This window comes from Cnephaeus nilssonii, assembly GCF_951640355.1.
Source record: "Cnephaeus nilssonii genome assembly, chromosome: 6".
Lineage (NCBI taxonomy): Eukaryota > Metazoa > Chordata > Mammalia > Chiroptera > Vespertilionidae > Cnephaeus > Cnephaeus nilssonii.
In genome coordinates this window covers 100867486-100886139 of record NC_137077.1, presented here as the reverse complement: position 1 = coordinate 100886139, position 18654 = coordinate 100867486, and the positions used below count along the sequence as shown (strand labels likewise).

The 18654-nt window shown below is 40.8% G+C and overlaps 1 protein-coding gene and 1 pseudogene across 6 annotated transcripts in view; one reads left to right on the top strand and one right to left on the bottom strand.

Annotated features, from left to right (window-relative positions):
- The window catches only part of ZMYM2 (zinc finger MYM-type containing 2), a 179806-nt gene that overhangs the window by 12997 nt on the left and 148155 nt on the right, over positions 1-18654 (top strand). The window lies entirely within an intron of this gene.
- Positions 6327-10095, bottom strand: LOC307102164 (cyclin-dependent kinases regulatory subunit 2-like; annotated as a pseudogene). The gene has a single exon. The product of its transcript is annotated as a cyclin-dependent kinases regulatory subunit 2-like (transcript).

Genomic DNA, 18654 nt, shown 5'->3' with positions numbered 1-18654 from the left:
TGAGATCACTTCACAAGTCTTAGAGTTCTATATGATTAAGGAATGATGTGGTATAATGAAAGGTATGTAGACTTTAGGTACAAACTAATTTTGCTGCCTGTATGCCAGGTGTATGCCATAGGAAAGTTACCTGATAACAAAATAGTTTACTCATATGCAAAATGGGGTCATAATATATTTAAGATATGCATTATAATGTACATGTTAAGGGAGTTTTGATGAGCCTGGTACAATATATCTATAAATGGTAGTTATTATTGTATTAGATGCAGGATGAAATTGAGAGAAAAAAAAGTAGAACTCAAGTTATGAGGAGATGAATAAAGGGGAGAAATGAATTAAGATTTACTGAGAACCTTTGCTTCAGAGCTTTTCATACTTACTAGATGATTAAAAAATGTAAATTTCATCGAATTGTAAATGATAGGATATACTGTTTACTTTTTGAAATTTGTTCATTAGGACAGAAAAAACAGATTTTCTTTGGTGTATATTGTATGTTCTTCTTGTATTACTTTGATTTTTAAGATCAATAAGTAAAAATATGAAGACCATATCTCTGGGAAAAATTGTCATGAGTTTTGAGTCTTATGAAATGGAGGTGATGCATTTTTATATAGTAACTAGTGGCCCAGTGCACAGATTCGTGCACATTAAAAGGAAATTAATTAAAATAAATATCACTATTCGTCATTTCTCTGTAATAGAAGTGTCAGAGATAAAAGAAAGTAAAACGTATGAAAATAACAAATTGATTAATAATAACATGATATAACAATAACAAAGACATATAAAAACAAAAACATGGTATAAAAACAACAAAAGCATGATATAGAAACAACATTGATTAAAAGCAATGACTGATAAATTGATTAAACTTATTCTAATATCTCCCTGTATACCACATTAAGAGTAAGAACACTTTCTTTTTTAACCTCTTGCACTCAGATGTCGAGTGTGACTCGACACGCTTAGCATTAGAATAAAGGAATCGAGAAAAAAGCAAGCGAGTGCAAAGGGTTAAATATATATATATATATATTTTTTTTCACTCCCTGGCTGAACTGCCACGTATCAAATAAAGCTATCTGGAATTTATTTTCCTTCTACAATTGAAACTTTGTAGCCTGGAGTGGAGCCAAGCCTGGGACTCCCTCCAAGGCCGGCAGCCATTTGTGTTGGGGTTATAATTGAAACTTTGTTGCCTTAAGCGGGTGGGCCCGGCCAGGGTGTGCGGAAAGATTTGCTTCCCCTGTTGCCAGCGGCAACCCTGGCCTGCTCTCTCAAGCTCCATTCTGCTGCCATTTGTTTGAATTTGTTTACCTTCTGTAATTGAAACTTGGTAGCTTGAGTGGAGGCTTAGGCCTGGCAAGGGCAGGTGGAAAGCTTGGCTTCCTCTGTTACCTAGGAAACCTTGCTCTCTGTGGCTGTAGCCATCTTGGTTTGGGTTAATTTGCATACTCGTTCTGATTGGACGGTGGGCGTGGCTTGTGGGTGTGTTGGAGGTATGGTCAATTTGCATATTTGTCTATTATTAGATAGGATTATATAGGATATAGATTGAATATAGAAGTAATAAAAAATCATGACCAAAAGCAGGGCAAAATATTTTTATTTTTCTTGTTTCATATTTTGAGGAAATTAACCTAATTTCCTATCTTATAATAGGGAAACAGGCTCAAGTGTTAAGTGGTTGTCCTTTAGCACACGGGAAGCGAAGGAGGATAGGATTCAGTTAGGGGGGTGCAGTCGAGGGGTTAGCAGCAATAAGAACATAGGTCTTTGCCCTCATGGAACTTACAGTCCAATAGGGGATACACATTAGAAGAAAACATAGTTATAAATTGAGTGGATATAGCTGAGGAAGTGTGAGTGATGCTGTGAGTTTATAATAAGAGAGATCTAATGTAGACCAGGGATGGCTTAGAGGAAGAGATTTCAAGGGAGTGACATTTAGGCTGAGACTAGAAAGAAGTTCAGGAAAGAACATTTCAGGCAGAGAAAGAGTATGTACAAAGGGCTTCTGAGATAAGGAGGACCCTTCCACGAACTAAAAGAAGGCTTCTGCTAAACACAGATGCTAATGAGCAAGGTGCAGAAGAGTGGTGCTTAGGTGGAGCCTAGCATATAGTCAGGGATCACATCAGGCAGAAATCCATCTTACAGGTCAGGGGAACAATCTTACGTTTTCTCCTATGTATACTGGAAAGCCACGTGAAAAGTGATTGGGGATCTTAAAGTAATCCAGCAGAAAAATAATAGTTAATTTCTAGGGCTAGAGGGGTGTCAGAGATATAAAAGTGGGAAGTTTCAAGATTTATTTTCTAAGTAGAATAATAGAGTCTTGGGGATGGATGACAAGGCTGTGGATGAAGAAATTAAGAATGAACTCCAGTCTGGCCGCCGTGGCTCAGTCGTTTAGCGTCTACCTATGAACCAGGGTGTCAAGGTTCCATTCCTGGTCGGGGCACTTGTCCGGGTTGCGGGTTCGATCCTCAGAGTGGGGCATGCAGGAGGCAGCCCATTGATGATTTTCATCACTGATGTTTCTCTCTTTCTCTCCTCCCTTCCTCTCTGAAATACATACAAAATATATTTAAAAAAGTTAAAATTACTTGAAAGTACCTTGGTGTTAAATTTTGGTTCTATGAGAAAAGATTATTTTTTACCCCTAGAAATTCTATACCCTAGAGATAACCTGAATGAATTGGTTTATTCATTTATTTATTAGATCAAAAGGGATTTTTGTTTAGACTCTATCATAACCCTTAAGTGGATTTTTAGAATGTTAATTGAGTGATTCCTAGCTTCTAAAGCCAGAGTAGCCTTGTTTTTATGTTAAGAAAATTGTGTAAGTAGACTATAAGCAATACTAGGGCTTAATCTGTTATGTCATCTTTCACTGGTCCCCTGGTCCTTTTCTTCACTTCTCCAGAGATTAGTAGTAGTATCAATTTAGCATGTATTACTGCAAATCCTTTTCTGTTGATATACTATCATGTACCCATAAGAACTTTATAGTAAATTTATGTGTCTTATGTATACTATATGTATTTTTCTACTGCTTTTTTTCACTTAGTTGTATGTCTTAGATATTTTTCAGAGTTAGTACATAAAGATCTACTTCCTTTTTTAACTGTTGTGTGACATTTCATGGTATGGATATAACACAGTTTAGACATTTTATTGATGAACTAGAGGCCTGCCTGGTACACGAAAATTCGTGCAAGGGTAGGCCTTCCTTCCCCCGGAACCGGCTTTACTCTGGAACCCGGGACCCGGGCTTCCCTCCTCTGGCCACTGGCAGGCACCGGGGACCCGGCTGCCCGCAGGCATCCTGGACTGGGGCCGGCTTCCCTCGGACCGCCCTCGGACCGCCCGCAGGCACCTGGGACCCGGACCGGCTTCTCTCTAGCCCTGGCTTTGTCAGGAAGGACGTCCGGAATGACATCTGGAAGAGGTCCGGTTTAATTAGCATATTACCCTTTTATTATTATATTTAGTCTATTTCAATTTTTTGTTACAGATAATATTACATGGAATATATTGTGTAGTAGTTTCTTTGGGTTCATGTGTGTTTTCTCTAGAGGAGATTCTGAGAGTTGGAATTGCTTGCTGACTCAGAGTATATACATATCGTATATTTTAGTAGATATTGCCAAATTGCCTTCTACTAGGCCACTATGCTGACTGCATTTACACTATTTCTTTATGTTCTTGCCAACACTGGATATTATTAAATAGTCAATTTAATTTTGTGTTCTTTTAAAAGTATGAATATCAATTATTATATCTGTTATAACCATATACATTTTATTTTGCATATACATGTATATTTTAAGTTCTCACAGTTGATATTTTTCCATTGATTTTTAGAGACAGTGGAAGGGAGGGAAGAGTTGGGAAGGAGGGAGGGAGAGAGAGAGAGAGAGAAATGTGAGAGAGACACATTGATTGGTTGCCTTCCACACTTGCCCTGACCTGGGCCCAGGGTGAGCCTCCAATTGAAGTATGTGCCCTTGACTAGGAATCAAACCCGAAAATCTTCAGTCTGTGTGCCGACACTCTTAACCACTAAACCAGCAATCGGACATCTCTCTCACAATCCGGGACTGCTGGCTCCTAACTGCTCGCCTGCCTGCCTGCCTGATTGCCCCTAACTGCCCCCCTGTTAGCATGGTCACCCCCAACTTACCCCCTCCCCCCACTGGCCTGGTCGTCCCCAACTGCCCCCCTCTGCCGGCCAGGTTGCCCCTAACTGCCACCTCCCACTGGCATGGTCGCCCCCAACTGCCCCCCCCTGCCGGCCTGGTCACCCCCAGCTGCCCCCCTGCTGGCCTGGTTGCTTCCAACTGCCCCCCCGCCAGCCTTGTCGCCCCATGCAGCCTGCTGTTCAGTCACTTGGTTGTTCCTCACTAACCCCCCTGCCAGCCTGGTCACCCCACGCAGCCTGTTGTTTAGTCTTTTGGTTTTCCCTCACTAACCCCCCTGCCAGCCTTGTTGCCCCACGCAGCCTGTGTTCTGTCGTCCATCTGGTTGTTTCAGTCGTGATGGCCCCTGGCTTTTTATATATTAGGATAGGAAGATTCAGTTCACTATTGCAAGAAATAGGAATAACTATAACAAATATGCAAGATTTTTATGGAGGAAGTTGTAAAATAATAGCATAGACCATACAAGAAAACTGGAATGGAAAGATATGCATACTATGTCTGGATGGAAAGACTTCAATAAGGTAGAGACCCCAATCAAATCCCAGTATATAGGCATATGGTACCAAGTAAGGAAAAACAGGCTAAACTGTGAGAAGGAAGTCTCTTTCCTTTTTCCCCTGACCTATCCACACAGTTCTCTTCCCTAGAAGCAAACAACTATTATAATTTTCTTAGATATTTATCTAGAAATATTCTATGCATGCATGTATGTACGTTGTGTGTATGTCTCTCTCTGTGTGTGCTTATCCATTGTTCTGTACTTCGTTTGCACTTAATTTATGTGGAGGTTGTTCTACATTAATTTGTAAGTACATGTAGAGCTGCCTGTTTGCAAGGCTTCATAATATTTCATTGTATGTCTTTGTCATTTATTTTATCAGTTGTCTCTTGAGAGACATTTAGGATGTTTCACACTTTTTATAATGTATATCTTTTTACATTTCATTCTTAAAAACATCCTCTCTAATAAAATGGTAATATGCAAATTAACCACCACTCCGCTACACAAGCCACGCCCACCAGCCAAGCCACGCCCACCAGCCAATCAGGGCGAGTATGCAAATTAACCCCAATCCAAGATGGCTACATCCACAGAGAGCAAAGTTTCCCAGGTAACAGAGCAAGCCAAGCTTTCCATAGCCGTTGCAGGCTTAAGCCTCCACTCAAGCTACAAAGTTTCAATTATAGAAGGTAAACAAATTGAAACAAATGGTGGCAGAATGGAGCTTGAGAGAGCAGGCCAGGGTTGCCGGCGGCAACAGGGGAAGCAAAGCTTTCCGCACACCCTGGCCGGGCCCACCTGCTTAAGGCTACAAAGTTTCAATTGTAGAAGGTGAATTAACTGCCACAGAAAATGGCTGCCGCCCCGGAGGGAGCAGCAGGCTTGGCTCCGCTCCAGGCTACAAAGTTTCAATTGTAGAAGGAAAATAAATTCCAGATACCAGGGCCTCCGCTTGGGTCGCCAGGGGGCGTGGCCAGCCTGCAAACCACCACAGGTCCCTCGCTCAGGCCACCCCACGCCCCAAGGGAACCCCACCCTGATCCGGGACACCCTTCAGGGCAAACCAGCTGGCCCCCACCCGTGCACCAGGCCTCTATCCTATCTAATAAAAGAGTAATATACAGATTGATCATCACTGCAACACACAATATAGCTGCCCCCATGTGGTAAAAGATCCTGCCCTGATGTGGACACAAGATGGCCAGCAGGAGAGGGCAGTTAGGAGGCACCCGGCCTGCAAGGGAGGGCAGTTGAGAGGGACCAAGCCTGCAAGGGAGGACAGTTGGAGGTGATCAACCCTGCAGGGGAGGGCAGTTAGGGGTGACCAGGCCAGCAGAGGAGAGAAGCTGGGGGCAAACATGCTGGCAGGGGAGCAGTTAAGCATCAACCAGGCTGGCAGTGGAGTGGTTAGGGGGTGATCAGGCTGGCAGGCAGAAGCGGTTAGGCGCAATCAGGAAGGCAGGCAGGTGAGCAGTTGGGAGCCAGCAGTCCTGGATTGTGAGAGGGATGCCCGACTGCCCGTTTAGGCCCGATCCCACTGGGATCGGGCCTAAACGGGCAGTCGAATGGGATCGGGCCTAAACGGGCAGTTGGACATCCCTCCAGGAGTCCCAGATTGGAGAGGGTACAGGCTGGGCTGAGGGACAACCCCCTGCCGTGCACGAATTTCGTGCACCGGGCTTCTAGTTAGATATGTTTGTAGGAAGGATGCCTAGAAGTGGAATTGCTTGGTCAAAGAAATATTTTTCAGTTGCCCTCCATAGAATTGTACTAGTTTAGCCTTAGCTGTTTTGGCTCAGTAGATAGATTGGCGGCCTGCACACTGAAGGGTCTCAGGTGTGATTTCGGTCAAGGGCACATGTCTGGGTTGCAGGCTTGATCACTGGTAGAGGGAGATGATTCTCTCGTCATTGGTGTTTCTGTCTCTCTCTCCCTCTCAGAAATCAAGTTGTACCAGTTCATACTTGTTTGCAGTATGAGACTCTCTGTACACAGTTATACCTTTTGATCTTGTGAATGTGGTAAGAGAAAATTGGCAGCAAATATGCATTTTTCTTAAACATTTCACACATTTAAGAGCATTTGTACTTCCTTTTCTATGGAACTGTTTTCCCTTTTTTTGCCCTTTATTCTCTTTGGTTATTGATTTTATCTCATTGATTCTAGGACCTTTTTGTCTTCAGTTTTTTAGGGTATGCTTTGCTAATATTTTCTTTGGAGTTAATCATTGTGTATGTTTGTGATATTTCCCCCGTATGGATGTCTTCTATTTTTTTTTCTTTAAAAAAAGTTCTGATAAAACATATTAATGTAAAATTTACCATTTTAAGTGTACAGTTCGGTGGTATTAAGTATATTCACAAGCGTTTTGCAAAAATCACATCATTACAAACAGAAACAACCCATCCTATATAATCCTATATAATAAAAGCCTAATATACTGTGTCCAGTTGTCTGGTCATCTGTTCAGCCAATCAAAGCGTAATATGCTAATGATATGCTAAGGCTGCTCTACTGCTCGCTATGACGTGCACTGACCACCATTTAGGATGTTTCACACTGGTAGGTTAGCTTTGACTGAGCGAGACGGGCCGGATATGCACTGGAGCCCTCCCGCAGTTCCTCCCTGGCTGGCCAACCTCCTGCGTCCCTTCCTGGCCCTGATTGTGCACTGGTGGGGTCTCCTGGCCTGGCCTGCGCCCTCTCGCAATCTGGGACCCCTCAGGGGATGTCGGAGAGCAGGTTTCGGCCTGATCCCGCAAGCCAGACCAAGGGACCCCACTGGTGCACGAATTTGTGCAGCGGGCCTCTAGTTAGACAATAAAGCCCAATACCTCTTACCCCCAGCTCCTGGTGACCTCTATTCTACCTTTTTATCTCTATGAATTTGCCTATCCTAAGCACCTCAAATAAGTGGAACCATAAAATATTTGTGTCTGGCTTATTTCACTTAGTCTAATGTTTTCAAAGGTCATCTATGTTGTAGCATAGGTCAGAATTTCTTTTCTTTTTAGGGCTGAATAATCTTCCATTGTATGTGTATACATTTTGTTTTTCCATTTATCTGCCCATTGACATTTTGGTTGTATCTACCTCTTGGTTATGGTGCTATGAACATTAAATGTGCAAAATTCTTTTTGAGATCCTGCTTTCAGTTCTTTGGATACATACCCAGAAATTGCTGGATCTTATGATCATTCAATTTTTAATTTTTTGGGTAACTTCCATATAATTTTCAATGGCTGCTGCACCTTTTTTACATTCCCACCCACAGTACACAAGGGATCATGTTTTTTCAAACAACCAACCAATCAACCTTTCGGTTGCTCCTCACTAACCTTGTTGCTTTTGTTTTGATAGTAGCCATCCTAATGGATGTGAAATATTTCCCGTTTTTTTATTTGAATTTCCCTAATGACTAATGATGTTGCGCATCTTTTCATCTGCTTATTGGTCATTTTTATATTTTCTTTGTGGTTGGGCAAGAATCTGTTTAAGTCTTTTGCCCATTTTTGTTTTGTTGTTGCGTTGTAAGAATTCTTTACATACTCTGGATATATATTAATCCCTTATCCGATATTTGTATGCTAATATTTTCTCTGATTCTGTGGGTTGTCTTCTATTCTCTGATACAGTGTTCTTTGCACAAAACTTAAAATTTTTTTTCCAGCTTTCTATTTTTGTATGTTTTTCTATTACTAACTAGTGTCCTTTCTTTCAGGTTGAACCAATTTCCTTTAACATTTCTTATAAGGCTGGATTAATGATGAACTCCTTTTAACATTTGTTTTTCTGGAAAATTATTTTCTTCAATTTTGAAGGAAAACTTGGTTGGGTAGAGTATTCTTATTTGGCAATATTTTTCTTTCAGCTCGTTTTTTTTTTAAATGCAACATATAAACTTTTTAAACATAAGTAACTGTTAAAGTCAACCAGGCATTTATATTAAAAGAAAAAGTAAATAGAAGAAATTTTATCTTAAACACCTTACAGTAACATATCGGAGTTGCATTTAACTGAGCTCTGTTGCTGTGAAGAATTTAGCTTGTGTACAGGTATGGATAAATGATTTGTACATTTTCAACTATTCAATGAATACTACTTTATATACACATGTCAATTTAATTGACGATTCCCAGTTATACTTCATTTTTGTTGATCTTTTGGAAGAGGTCATCTAAAGAGAGGAATATGTGGTTCTGGTTCATGAATCATGTAATGAACCCAGCCTGGTCTCTGGTGGACACCAAGTCTCCTCCACTCCTCTTCTGACATCAGAATGGTTTTTAGGTACTTACTTGGAAAGTTCTTTGGGTAACATGACATGCCACCACTTGTAGTGCTAGTTGAAGTGTTTGTCCAGTAGTAGATCTGCTTGTGGCCCATCCTGCCAGCAGGTGAGCAGTGTAGAGGGGAAGCAACAGGAGGGGAAGAGTCAGGCCAAAGCAACAAATCGACTACCTCAGCACAAAATTTTGAAATTTGGTTTCTAGTTTATTTTTTCTTTTGTTGCCTATGCGTTTGATGCCATATCCAAGAAATCATTGCCAAATCCAGTGTCATGACACTTTCTCTATGTTTTCTACTAAAAGATATTTATAGTTTAAGTTCTTAAATGTAAGTCTTTGATCTATTTTGACTTAATTTTTGTATGTGGTGTAAGGTAAGGGACCTAATGAATTCTTTTGTTGCAATGATTGCCCTTTACTCATTTAATGGTCTTAGCAGCCTTATTAAATCGTTGGACCAAATTTCTTAGGAAGTGTTTCTGGGCTTTGTATTTCATGCTACTTGTCTGTATACTAGTATATGTCTTTATGTCAGTATCATGGTGTTTTGACTTACTGTAGCTTGGTAGAAAGTTTTTTTTTTTTTAACTTTAAATCTTTATTGTTCAGATGATTACAGGTGTTCCTCTTCCCCCCCCCCCCCCCCCCAGCTCCCCTCCACCCGGTTCCCACACCACTCCAGGCCTCCCCCCCTACTGCCCCCACTGACCTCATCCATAGGTATAAGTAAGCTCTTTGTCCAGTCTCTTCCCGCACCCCCACAACACCTTGCACCCGAGAATTGTCAGTCTGCTCCCTTTCCATGCCCCTGATTCTATTACTTTCACCAGTCTATTCTATTCATAAGGTTTTTTATTCATTTGATTTTTAGGTTCACTTGTTGATAGATATGTATTTGTTATCACTTTGTTGTTCATAAGTTTTTTGTCTTTGCCTTTTTCTTCTTCTTCCTTTTCTTAGAGAATACCCTTCAGCATTCTCCTATATAATAAAGAGGTAATATGAAAATTGAGCATCACTCCAACACACAAGATGGCTGCCCCCATGTGGTCAAAGATGGCTGCCACAAGATGGCCAGCAGAGGAGTGCAGTTGTGGGCGATCAGGCCTGCAGAGCAGGGCAGTTGAGGGGGACCAGGCCTATAGGGGAGGGCAGTTGGGGGGACCAGGCCTATAGGGGAGGGCAGTTGTGGGGGACCAGGCCTGCAGGGGAGGGCAGTTCGGGGGGACTAGGCCTGCAGGGTAGGGCAGTTTAAGGGTGACCAGGCCGGTAGGGGAGGGCAGTTAGGGGCAATTGGGCCATCAGGGGAGCAGTTAGGCATCGATCAGGCAGGCAGGGGAGTGGTTAGGGGGTGATCAGGTTGGCAGGCAGAAGTGGTTAGGGGCAATCAGGCAGGTAGGCAGGCGAGCAGTTGGGAGCCAGCAGTTCTGGATTGTGAGAGGGCAGTTAGACATCCCTCGAGGGGTCCCAGATTGGAGAGGGTGCAGGCTGGGCTGAGGGACACCCTCCTCCCCTGTGCACGTATTTCGTGCACTGGACCTCTAGTTTCATATAATCCTGGTTTGGTGGTGATGAACTCCTTTAGCTTTTTCTTGTCTGTGAAGCTCTTTATCTGACCTTCAATTCTAAATGATAGCTTTGCTGGATAGAGTAATCTTGGTTGTAGGTTCTTGCTATTCATCACTTTGTATATTTCTTGCTACTCCCTTCTGGCCTGCATAATTTCTGTTGATAAATCAGTTGACAGTCATATGGGTACTCCCTTGTGGGTAACTAAGTTTTTCTCTTGCTGATTTAAAAAAAAATATATATATTTTATTGATTTTTTTACAGAGAGGAAGGGAGAGGGAGAGAGAGAAACACTGATGAGAGAGAAACATCAATCAGCTGCCTCCTGCACACCCCCCACTGGGGATGTGCCTGCAACCAAGGTACATGCCCTTGACCGGAATCGAACCTAGGACCCTTCAGTCCGCAGGCCGATGCTGTATACACTGAGCCAAACCGGTTAGGGCTCTCTTGCTGCTTTTAAGATCCTCTCTGTCTTTCACCCTTGGCATTTTAATTATGATGTGTCTTGGTGTGGTCCTCTTTGGATTCCTCTTGTTTGGGGTTCTCTGCACTTCCTGAACTTGTAAGTCTATTTCTTTCACCAGGTAGGGGAAGTTTTCTGTCATTATTTCTTCAAATAGGTTTTCAATATCTTGCTCTCTCTCTTCTTCTGGCACCCACATAATTTGGACATTGGTACCTTTGAAGTTGTCCCAGAGGCTCCTTACACTATCTTCATATTTTTGGATTCTTTTTTCTTTTTGTTTTTCCGGTTGGGTGTTTTTTGCTTCTTCGTATTTCAAATCTTTAACTTGATTCTTGGGATCCTCTAGTCTGCTGTTGAATCTCTGTATATTATTTTTTATTTCAGTCAGTGTATGCTTAATTTCTGATTGGTCCTTTTTCATATCCTTGAAGGTCTCACTAAATTTCTCGGAGGTATCTAGAAGATTCTTGAGTAACCTTATAACCGTGGTTTTGAACTCTATATCCAGTATTTTGTTCATCCATTTCATTAATTTTTGACTTGTTTCTTTGTCTCCGCATTTTGGCTGCCTCCTCGTGTTTGTTTCTATGTATTGGCTAGCTGCTAAGTCTCCTTGAGTTGATAGAGAGGCCTTGTTTGCTAGGTCTCCTATATGGCCCAGTGGCTCAGTCTTTCCAGTCACTTGAGGTGGATGCTCTTGGTGCACCCCTTTGTGGGCTGTTTGCAGTCTTATAGTTAAGCCTTGATTGCTGTTGGTATCACTGGGCCCTTGCCCTGGCCTGTGGAGATCAGGCTGAAACTGGCTCTCTGACATTTCCTGAGGGGTCCCGGATTGTGAGAGGGCGCAGGCCAGGCCAAGGAACCCCACCGATGCACGAATCCATGCACCAGGCCATTAGTATGCATATAAGGTCTTTGGTTGATTACTTCCCATCTTTCCACCCTCCCCCGCCTTCCCTGCGAGATTCTATACTCTTTTCCATGCTTCCATGTCTCTGGATCCACTCCATTCATCAGTTTATTTTGTTATTTATGTTCCACATATAAGTGAGATCATGTGATACTTGTCTTTCTCTAACTGACTTATTTCACCTAGCATGATACTCTCTAGGTTCCTCTATGCTGTCTCAAAGTGTAAGAAACCCTTTTTACAGCTGCATAGTATTCCATGGTATAAATGTACCACAGCTTTTTTATCCACTCATCTCCTGATGGGCACTTGGGCTGTTTCCATATCTTAGCTATTGTAAATTGTGGTGCTATGAACATAGGGTTGCATACATTCTTTCTGATTGGTGTTCTGGTTTCTTAGAATATATTCCTAGAAGTGGGATCATTGGCTCAAATGGCAGTTGCATATTTAATTTTTTGAGGAAACTCATACTACTTTCCATAATGGCTGCACCAGTCTGCATTCCCACCAGCAGTGTCCTAGGGTTCCCTTTTCTCCACATCCTCACCAGCACTTGTCACTTGTTGATTTGTTGATGGTAGCCATTCTGACAGTGAGGTGATACTTCATTGTCATTTGAATTGGCATCTCTCTGATGATCAGTGACTTAAACATTTTTTCATATGTCATTTTTTCATCGGTATGTGCTCTTTGGAGAAGTGTCTATTTAGGTCCTTTGCCCATTTTTTTAATTGGATTGTTTGTCTTCCTTTTGTTAAGTTGTATGAGTGTATGAGTTCCTTGTATATTTTGGATATTGACACTTTATCAGATGTATCATTGCGAAATATGTTCTTCCATATAGTGGGCTCTCTTTCCATTTTGTTGATGGTTTCTTTTGCTGTGCAGAAGCTTTTTATTTTGATGTAGTCCCATTTGTTTATTTTCTCCTTAGTTTTCATCGCCCTAGGAGCTGTATCTGTAAACGTATTGCTACGAGAGATGTCTGAGATTTTGCTGCCTTTGACTTCTTCTGGGATTTTTATGGTTTCATGACTTAAATTTAAGTAAATCCATTTTGAGTTTATTCTTGTATATGGTATAAGTTTGTGGTCGAGTTTCATTTTTTTTTGCATGTATCTGTCCCATTTTCCCAACATCATTTATTGAAGAGACTGTCCTGACTCCATTGTATGCTCTTGCATCCTTTATCTAACATTTATCAAGCATCATGTCTTGGATCGATTTCTGGGGTCTCTGTTCTGTTCCATTGATCTATATGCCTGTTCTTGTTCCAGTACCAGGCTATTTTGATTATAGTGGCTTTATAGTATAACTTGAAATCTGGTATTGTGATTCCTCCAACTTTGTTCTTCTTTCTCAAGATTGCAGCAGCTATTGGGTTTTTTTTTTTTTTTTGTTTTGGTTCCATATAAATTTTTGGAGTATTTGTTCCAGATCTGTGAAATACACTTGTTTTTTTTTTAAAAATTGGGATTGTATTGAATCTGTAGATTGTCTTGGATAGTATGGGCATTTTAATGATATTCTATCAATCCATGAACATGCTATATTCCTCCACTTGTTTATATCTTCTTTTCTTCTCTCTTTTTTTTCCTCTCTCTTTTTTCTATGTCCTGTAATTTTCCAACTGAAGATCTTTTGCCTTCTGAGTAAGTTTATTCCTAAGTATTTTATTTTTTTTTGTTTTTGTTGCAATGGTAAATGGGATTGCTTATTTAGTTTCTCTTTCTGAGAATTTATTATTGGTGTATAAAAACTCCATCAATTTTTGGGTGTTGATTTTGTATTCTGCCACATTGCCAAATTCTTTTATTAAATCTAATAGTTTTTTGGTGGAGTCTTTAGGGGTTTCTATGTACACTATCATGTCATCTGTGAAAAATGAGAGTTTTACTTCCTCCTTTCTAATGTGGATGCCTTTTATATCTTGTTGTCTGATTGCTGTGGCTAGGACTTCCAGTACTATGTTGAATAAGAGTTGTGAAAGTGGACAGCCCTGTCTTATTCCTGCTGTTGGGGGAAATGGTTATAGATTTTGCCCATTGAGTATGATGGTTGCTGGAGGTTTGTCATATATGGCCTTTATCATGTTGATGTGTCATGTTTATTGATTGGCGAATATTGTGCCAGCCTTGCATTCCTGGAATAAATCTCACTTGGTCATGGTATATGATCTTTTTAATATACTGCTAGATCCAATTTGCTAATACTTTGTTGAGGCTTTTAGCATCCATGTTCTTCAGGAATATTGGCCTGTAATTCTCTTTCTTGTAGTGTCTTTATCTGGTTTGGGAATTAGGATAATGGTTGCCTCATAAAAAGAGCTTAGAAGTATTCCTTCCTCTTGCATATTTTGGAGAAGTTTGAGTATAGGTGTAAATTCTTTGAATGTTTGGTAAAACTCCCTTGTGAAGCTGTGTGGACTTGGGCTTTTGTTTGCTGGGATTATTTTGATTACTATTCAATTTCACCAGTAGTTATCGGCCTATTCAGGTTTTGTGACTCTTCCTGATTCAGTTTTTGGAGATTGTATTTTTCTAGGAATTTATCTATTTCATCCACATTGTCCAGCTTGTTGGCTATAGTTGTTCACAGTATTTTCTTAAATCCTATGTATATCTGTGATGTCAGTGGTTACTTCTTTGATATATTTTCTTGATTTTATTTATTTGGTTCCTCTCTTTGTTTCTTGATGAGTCTGGTTAATGGTTTATCAATTTTGTTTATCGTTTCAAAGAATCAGCCCTTGGTTTCATTGATTTTTATTTATTTATTTATTTATTTATTTATTTTTTAGTCTCTATGTCATTTATTTCTGCTCTAATATCTATGATTTCCCTCCTACTTACTCAGGCCCTTTCTTGTTGTTCCCTTTCTAGTTCTTTAAGTTGTAGGGTTTAATAGTTTATTGTTGATCTTCCTTATTTTTTTTGAGGTAGGCCTGTAGTGTATGTCCTTCCCTCTCAAGCAAGGCTGCTTTTGCTCTTTCCCAGAAATTTTGGGTTGTTGTGTGTTCAATTTCATTTGTTTGTAGGAAGTGTTTGATTTCTTTCCTGATCTCATTGGTAACCCATTCATTGTTTAATAACATGCTATTTAGCCTTCATATATTTGAATGTTTTTGGGTATTTTACTGTAGTTGATTTCTAATTTCATTCACTTTGATCTAAGAGGATGCTTCATGTGATTTCAATCATCTTGAACTTGTAGAGACTTATTTTGTGTCCTAACATGTGGTCTATCTTAGTGAATGATCTATGTGCACTTGAGAAGAATGTATATTCTGCTGCTTTGGGGTGAAATGTTCAATGAATGTCAATTAAATCCTCCAGATCCAGTGTGTCCTTTAGAGTTATTATTTCCTTGTTAATATTTTGCCTGGAAGATCTATCCAGTGAAGTCAGTGATGTTTTAATGTCCCCTACTATTACTGTATTGTTGTCGATCTCTCCCTTAGAGTCCTGTAGAAGTGTTTTTATATATTTAGGTGCTCGTATATTGGGTGCATGTATGGTTATCAGAATTATATCCTCTTGTTGCATCGATTCTTTAGTATTATGTAATTGCCTTTGTTGTCTTTTGTGATGGCCTTCATTTTGAAGTCTTATTTTGTCGTCATTAGTATTGCTACTCCAGCTATTTTTATTTTCCATTTGTATGGAAAAATTTTTTTCAGTCTCATCACTCTTACACTGTGTATGTCAGATCTCTGGATGGCAGTTAATTTTAAAAAGTAACAGGTCTTGAGAGATTAAATATGGCGGTGGACTAAGTGGATTCTACATGGAAACGATTCCAGGACCAAACTGGAATTACAACTAAAATGCAGAAAAACTTCTTGAATAATCAACAGAAGACTTGCTGGAGCGAACCTTGATAACTGCAGACCGAAAGTCAAAGAGACTGGTAGGAGAGGCATGAGCATCAAAGGAGTGGCTGGGTTCCCACACACAGCAACTGAAGTTTTGGAGAGATATATCAGCTGTGGCTGGTTGCCACTGAGAACTCTGGGGTCTAATTCCCAAGCTCAGCCCGCCAGCAGAGAGTACCACAACTAAGAATGACACCAAAATAACATTTTTTTAAAAAAAAAATATATTTTATTGATTTTTTTACAGAGAGGAAGGGAGAGGGATAGAGAGCTAGAAACATCGATGAGAGAGAAACACCGATCAGCTGCCTCCTGCACCCCCCCCACTGGGGATGTGCCCGCAACCAAGGTACATGCCCTTGACCGGAATCGAACCTGGGACCCTTCAGTTCGCAGGCCGACGCTCTATCCACTGAGCCAAACCAGTCCTGGCCAAAATAACATCTTGCTGGGAAAAGCAGCAGGGTTACTATTTGACAGGGAGATTCGGGTTGATATTCAGGTACCCTCTTTAAGGGTCAATGCACAAAATTCCCTGTGAAGCCTGTCACCATGTGCTTCGACAGAGGGAAGGCAGAGTGGACTATAGCTCTGTGAGCAGAAGCCAGGTTCGGGGGCTCTGGTGTGGAAAGAGCTCAGAAGGCAGACACCCAGTTTTCCTGTGCTGAGTTATTACCTCACACGAGGAGGTCATCTTTTTCATGTAGACAGTTGACCCACCCTATTGGAAAACACCCTGTGGAGTTTCTAAGGCCCAATAAGAGATTGAGAATAACAATTAGCCTCCAGGCAGAAGCAATGGCTCTACCCTGTTGACGATTGCCTGAGGGCTATTCAAGACAGAATCCTATCAGTCTGTTGGCAGAGGAGGTCTCTATTTAAGTTATCCTACTAGTATATTGGGTGCATATATGTTTACCAGGGTTATATCCTCTTGTTGGATTGATCCCTTTCGTATTATGTAGTGACCTTAGTTGTCTCTTGAGATGGCCTTCATTTTGAAGTCTATTTTGTCAGATATGAGTATTGCTATGCCAGCTTTTTTTTCTTTTCCTTTTGTATGGAAAAATTTTTTTCCATCCCATCATTCTCATTCAGTGTGAGTCTTTTGTTCTGAGGTGGGTCTCTTGTAGACAGCATGTAGTTGGGACATATTTTTGTGTCCATTCAGCTACCTTATGCCTTTTGATTGATACGTACTTATTTAATTCTGTATGCCTAGGTTTCTCTCTCTGTTTCTTCTCATTACAGCTGTCCCTTTAGCATCTTTTGCAGTGCTGTTTTTGTGGTGATAAACCCCTTTAGTTTTTTTTTTTTTTATATACTTTGGTCTGGGAAGCTCTTTATTTTAACATCTATTTTGAATAATAGCCTTGCTGGATATAATAATCTTGGTTTTAGATTCCTTTTTTCCATTGCCCCGAGTACTTCCATGCCATTCCTTCTGGCCTGTTGAGCTTCTGACAGCTTTATGGACACTCCTTAGGTAGGTAACAAATTGCTTATCTCTTGCTACCTCTAAGATTCTCTCTTTTTCTTAATTTTTTTGAGTTTTAATTATGATGTTCCTGAGCATGGGCCTATTTTGGTTCTTCTTGTTAGGTACTCTCTGTGCTTCCTGAACTTGTGTGACTCTTTCCTTCACCTGGTTAGGGAAGTTTTCTGCCATTATTTCTTCAAACACCTTCTCTATTCCTTGCTCCGTTTCTTCCCCTTTTGGCTCCCCCATTATGTGAATATTGTTATATTTCAGGTTTTCCCACAACTACCTTATGCTGTCCTACTGTTTTTTTAATTGTTTTTTCTTTTTGGTTCTCTGATTGAGTGATTTTTTCTTCAACCCTGTCTTTCAATTCACTGATCCAATCCTTAGTTTTCCCCTCATCTGCTGTATTCCTTCCAATGTGTTGTTTATTAGTGCTATATCATTTTTATTTCCGACTTCTTTTTTCATAGTTATTGATCTCTTATGCTGTTTAATATCTTTACCATTATTGTTCTGAACTCTAAATCAAATTAATTTCTTATCTTCATTTCATTTATCTCTTCTGGAGAATTCTCTTATTCTTTCATTTGTGGGTTATTTCTTTGGCTCCCCATTTTGGTTGCCTCTATGTGTTTGTGTCTCTGTGTTAGATAGATCTGCTACGACTTCTAATTTCTAGTGCAGGGTAATGTCAGACACTGTTTCTGATTGGCTCTGGCTACCTTGTTTGGGGCTGTCAGCAATCCACAGCTTGTGGCTCCCTCTGTTTGGGCTTGATGCCTTTGAAAAGGACCAAGATGTGCACCAGGGTCTTCTTTTTCTAGGTCCAGGCCCAGAAGGAGATCAGGCAAAGACTCAAAGCCTTCAGAGATCTGCCTGTGCCTACATCTGGTTGTTATAAGTCTTGATTCACCTTAGTCTATAGACCTCAGGTTGGGGCAATAGTTCTTCCAACAGGGTGTTGCGATTCAAAACCACCTGGATAGCAAAGGTCTGCCTGAGAAAGAGGTCTTCTGCAGCTCAAGGGAATGATTCATCACAGGAAACTGGGGTGTCTGCCTTCTGAGCTCTAACTCTAGGACCCCTAACCCTGGACTCCCCTTACACAGCTTTAGTCCACTCTGCCCTCCCTCTGCTGGAGCCCAAGGTGAATGGCTGCACAGGACATTTTATGCATTTGCCCTTTAAGAGGATGCCTGCATTTCCAGTTCATTCTCACTGGCAGACAGCAATCCTGTTGCTTTTCTCAGCCAGGTCTTATGTGGGTACCTTTGTCAGTTCTGGTTCTGTGTGTTGGGGAGGCCAGCTTAGGGTTTAGACCCCAGAGTTCTCTGTTGT